Source organism: Pleuronectes platessa, chromosome 2 (assembly GCF_947347685.1).
Source record: "Pleuronectes platessa chromosome 2, fPlePla1.1, whole genome shotgun sequence".
Classification (NCBI taxonomy): Eukaryota; Metazoa; Chordata; class Actinopteri; order Pleuronectiformes; family Pleuronectidae; genus Pleuronectes; species Pleuronectes platessa.
Genome location: NC_070627.1, coordinates 27,790,694 through 27,796,750, shown reverse-complemented (window position 1 = coordinate 27,796,750; position 6,057 = coordinate 27,790,694).

The window sequence follows — 6,057 nt, the reverse complement described above, 5'->3', positions numbered from 1 at the left end:
TATGTTGTTTTGTTAATGTCACTAAGAAGCATACTATAAAAATATAATTTAAAAAATATTTCTAAATATGATATTTGAAATCATATTCATAACCTCCCTCCTAAACTTAAAAAAATAAGTAAAATCTTTACATTCAAAACAAAAATATCAGAACTATTTGGATTATATTAGTTACAAAAGTTTGACCCATCTGTTTGAAGTGAAGCAGACGCATTAATTGGCATCTGAGTGTGAACAAATATTTTCCTTCAATCTCCAATGGACATTTTTTCATTAAGATCCAAGGCTTCCAGGCACAACTCAGAGGTTTTGCAAGAACCAGATGTAAGATAGTCACAAATTATTGATATTAAATCTCTATCCAATGATGAAACTCTGGGGCTTTGTAGTGATTTATTTTGTACAGAGTGAAAAGAGATTTGTGTATGCATTTTTTTTTTCAAGTGGACTATTTCTCTTTGCCTAGTACATCTCGCCCCAGATTAAATTAGGATTTAGCTCTTTATGAGCACAATATAATCCAAATTAATTCAAATCAGAATGAAAGAATAGTCTTGACCTTGAAAAAAAAAAAAAAAAATCCCCACTCAAATCCATTTACTACCTTCCTCTTAAGCTTTGAGTAGTATCAGATGGTCTTCATCAATATTACTCCAACAGATGACAGAAAGTCAGGTTGGACACAGTAACGTCTGCAGCTCCTGGAAAGTTGTCCTCAGCACGATATCTCAGCATGTGCTGCTACCCATTGTTTAATAAAATCCAGTAAATTCCCAGACTGTAAAAGTGTAACAATAGATTGCTGGGGTTTAACTGCTTCTCTTCTGCAGGGAAGTCAGAGTTCAGTGTCATTACAGAACAGGAACCCCACAGATGCTGGAGCTTCAGTGACTGTCTTCACCCTGCATTTTTTAGTTGTTAGTTCACTCTTTTACCACCCACTGTTCTGTTCATGGGAGGACAGCATCTATGTATGTAATGTTCACATCCACACTGCAGGACATTTAGATTATGTGACTTTGAATATGTGTTATACAGTATTAAAATATCTATATAAAATAAAAAATGTGAAAGTAAAATGACAACTAAAAATACAAACAAACGTCATTACCCATACAGTAGTCTAACAGTGTAATAAATCCTTGAAAATGTGTTCCCACATTTGCTGCAGTTTAGGCAGACCCCCCAAAAAAGGTTGTATTATAATTAGAACATAAAAAATTATGACATTTTTTTCTGAAAAAGAAAATATACAACTACTATAAATTATACTTTTTCTATTTTCACCCTCTGATGAAGAATCCTTATTTAACGCCATGGCCTTTGGGCATAGATGTTTTTTTCACATTAACCTTCAGGTGGGTCTTTTGCCGCACCTTGAGACCAGATCCTGTCCTGAAGTTGGGCCATGTTTAAAAAATGTGCATATTAATGATTTTGAGTCAATCAAATCATCACAAAATTTACAAAAAATGGTGCACAGAGTGGGGGGCGGAACAACAGTTCCATTGTCTTTCCCAAAGAGAGAACACAACTTGGTCTGACCACAAAAGAACCCTGATTGGTTTTACCTTGAGATAGTGAGTGGTTCAGTGAAAGTGAGGCAGGATTTTTACAATGTTTCAAACATGATTATACAAAGCTACACAAAAATGTAGTGAGAGAATCACACAACGCAAATGTCAGTCATTCTATAGGTGAGTGCACAAAGCAGGACCCAGTTAAAGAGACTGACTCCTAGGTTTAAAGTTTCTAAATGCTGAAGTATTTATGAAAATAAAATCTGCAGAGGAACAAACAAACAAATAAACATATTAATAAATCAATCAATCAATGAACCATAACTTCCGTGTGACTGCTGCGCACACATTCAGTTCTTATAGTTATAGTATGCTGCCCTCTAGCTGAACGGAATTGACATTGCTGCATTCACATTTTTTGCTTCTTCAGTCAAGACTATTCTGATCTGATATACACAGAACATTGGGAATTTACTTGATAGATAATTGGATGAAAAGTATATGTGCATACTTTCACATTTGCTCATGTTATTTAACAATATATATAATTTGATAATTCTATAGGTATAAATTCCAAGCTCCTAACTGAAATATTAGAAGGAGAAAATCTAGGGGACCAGTAGGCCAAAGAGAGGACTCATGTGATACCACACTGCAGTGGTACTTGTTGCTGTGGTTAGGCAGCCCTCATTATCACTCCTGGCATAGTGAAAGTGTCTTTTTTAAATCTGTTGTTAACGGTGATATTACTCTTGTGTTATACTCTTTTACTGCATCAGATGGGGAAGCGGCAAGTCGCTCATTGGTTGGTTGAGTGTGAAGGTAAAACTGTGAGTCCACTTTGACCTCAGCACAACAAAAAAGTAACAAAAATAGATTTTAGCTTGTCAAAATGGTTCACGTCTCGCCTTGTAAAGCCCTGGTTCAGATTAGTGTTGCCAACTTAGCGAGTTTGTCACTATATCTGGCGACTTTCCAAACCCTCATGGCGACTTTTTTTGTCAAAAGCTACTAGCGACAAATCTAGCGACTTTTTCTGGTGATATTGGAGACTTTTTGGTGTTTTGGAGACTGATGTGAAAGCACGTATCGTTCTGCTACGCAGCTGCATCGACGGACTCGTTTTGGTTTATACTTCTCTAACGTGCTGCGCGTGTTGCAACGCAATTCACCGCCAGAACCCTAGGCGGAGTAACGTTTTTTTTTCAAAGACAAAACACACAAAGAAGAGACGTCTTCTTCTTCGTTGACTGTTTATTTACTTTGCCACTCCGGCTCCTCATAGCCCATTTCTGGCGGACAAATCTATGGACAAATCGGCCAGTCAGTGACGGGTTATACAAGTGGTCATACTTTCGGATCTCTTCTGCCAAGTGCTCTTCTATTTGGTCCATATTCATTCTTCTAAATCTTCCGTGATTTCCGCGTATTGTGGGGCATGAAACCGGAAACTAGACTCCGCACGGGATGTAGTAAGCCGACCAATCACAAGCCTTGCGGGCTGCGAGAGGCTCGCGTCGCTTTGTCGTGTAGTTAGAAAAATTGGTGGACGCACGCAAGCCCGCAGAGGGCACGAAAGGGGCGTGTTGCGTGTCTTGCGTGCATGCGTGCGTGCGTGCAACCCGACTATAATTCGGCCTTGAAGGCTGAATTATAGTCCTGCGACTGCAACCGCGGAAGGCCACGCAGCTGCATCGACGGACTCGTTTTGGTTTATGCTTCACTCACGTGTTGCGCATGTTGCAACGCAATTCACCGCCAGAACACTAGGCGGAGTAACGTTTTGTTTCGAAAACAAAACACACAAAGAAGAGACGTCTTCTTCTTCGTCGAATCTTTATTTACATCGCCACTCCGGCTCCTCATAGCCTATTTCTGGCGGACAAATCGGCCAGTCAGTGACGGGTTATACAAGTGGTCATACTTTCGGATCTCTTCTGCCAAGTGCTCTTCTATTTGTTCCATATTCGTTCTTCTAAATCTTCCGTGATTTCCGCGTATTGTGGGGCATGAAACCGGAAGCTAGACTCCGCACGGGATGTAGTAAGCAGACCAATCACAAGCCTTGCGGGCTGCGTGAGGCTCGCGTCGTTTTGTCGTATAGTTAGAAAAATTGGCGGACGCACGCAAGCCTGCAGAGGGCACGAAAGGGGCGTGTTGCGTGTCTTGCGTGCATGCGTGCGTCCGTGCAACACGAGTATAATTCGACCTTTATGCTTCACCAACGTGTTGCGTGTGTTGCAACGCAATTCACCGCCAGAACACTAGGCGGAGTAACGTTGTTTGTCAAAGACAAAACACACAAAGAAGAGACGTCTTCTTCTTCGTCGACTGTTTATTTACATTGCCACTCCGGCTCCTCATAGCCCATTTCTGGCGGACAAATCGGCCAGTCAGTGACGGGTTATACAAGTGGTCATACTTTCGGATCCCCTGCCAAGTGCTCATCTATTTGGTCCATATTCATTCTTCTAAATCTTCCGTGATTTCCACGTATTGTGGGGCATGAAACCGGAAACTAGACTCCGGACGGGATGTAGTAAGCCGACCAATCACAAGCCTTGCGGGCTGCGTGAGGCTAGCGTTGTTTTGTCGTATAGTTAGAAAAATTAAACCAAAACTAAACCAAAACTTAAGAAAAAAGAAAAAAACACCTTGCTCTGCCAGAGTGTCTCTTTCGGCTCATATTGCTGGTCCCAAGCCAGGATATCCTCCTGCGGCGTACATCGTCCTGCAGCGCACCTCATCCTGCGGTGCACATCATCTTGCGGGGCACATCATCCTGCTGCGCACATCGTCGTGTGGTGCACATCATCCTGCAGCGCACATCATCACCGCACATCATCCTGCCGCGCACATTGTCCTGTGGCGCACATCATCGTGCGGCTCACTTCATCCTGCAGCCTACATCATCCTGGGGCGCACATCGGCGCATATCATCCTGCTGCGCACATAATCGTCCACCGCACATCGACCTGTGGCCCACATCGTCCTGCGGGCGCACCTCGTCGTGCGGCGCACATCGTCCTACGGCGCACATCGTCCTGCAGTGCACCTCATCCTGCTGCGCACATCATCACCGCACATCATCCTGAAGCGGACATCATCCTGCAGCGCACATCACAGTGCGGCACACGTCCTGCGGCGCACATCGTCCTTTGGCGCACATAATCACTGTACATCATCGTGCAGCACACCTCATCCTGCGGCGCACATCATCACCGCACATTGTGCGGCGCACATCATCCTGTGGCACACATCAAAGGAGGAGGGTTGGAACTAGAGCTAGAAGTTGCACCCAACATAACAGCCTTTTGATTAAATTTGATATTCTAACATTTAACAATACAGGACAAAATCGATTTATGTATGTGGGTCTAGATACAGCATTAAAGTCATGAAGTTATTTTGAGAAGTGATGGCCTATTTCAATGGCAAGATAAAAAAAAGAATCAACAGGAGAATACGGAAGCGTATTGCATTCACTGTTTTTTTGTTTTGTTTTTGGGGCATTTGTCTCAGAATTTCCGAGATAATTATCCCAGAAAAACAGAATAATTTTTTTGTGAAGTGAATGTAATACTCTTCACTAGAAGAAAGCTTATTTTAAGTTCTAAAAATATTTAGGGTGATTTTTCTCACTTTCTGTACGTCCTATATCGACCATTACATTATGCAAATTAGGCTATGACGTCGTTTAGCGACATCTAGCGACTTTTAGGACAGCCAATAGCTACTTTCCTCACTGAGGAGTTGGCAACACTGGTTCAGATTACCATATGTTTCATTAGCTAAAGCAGTTCCAGTGGATTGGGGAAATAAGGAGAGTGAACTGATAACAGCGCAACAGACATTTGACAGGAAATAATATGATCCCAGAACGTTTTCTGTGGTTTTCTCCCCCGTGATGTGAACACTTGCAGGGATTTATCCCAAGAGTAACGCACAAAGGTATCTAGATATATAAATGTTATTGGTTAGAAATGTATTTTAAAAGTCAACTGACACTTATAAAGGCTGCATACAACGTTTTACGTTGAGATATTTGCATTCGGTACTCTCTCATTTATACCGATAATTTTTTTAATGAGCCAATATAAAGTTGATTCAACAAGTCTTTAAAATGTCTCTACTTAATGCAATTCATTTATGTACAATATGATTTATTATAAACACTTCACAAACAATGCGAATATAGTCTATAGATAGATCGATAGATGGATGTATCGATAGATGGATGGAAGGATGGATGGATAGATGACAGATAGATGGATAGATTGATAGATAGATTGCTGGATAGATGGATAAATGGGTGGATGGATACATGGATAGATAGATTGCTATATAGATGGATAGATAGATAGATAGCTGGATGGATGGATGATAGATAGGTAGATGGATAAATAGATTGCTAGATACATGGATAGATGAAAATGGAGATATGGATTGATGGATAGATAGATGGATATATTGATAGATGAATAGCTGGATGTATATATGGAGGTATGGATATATGTAAATATGTAAATGTTTCTCT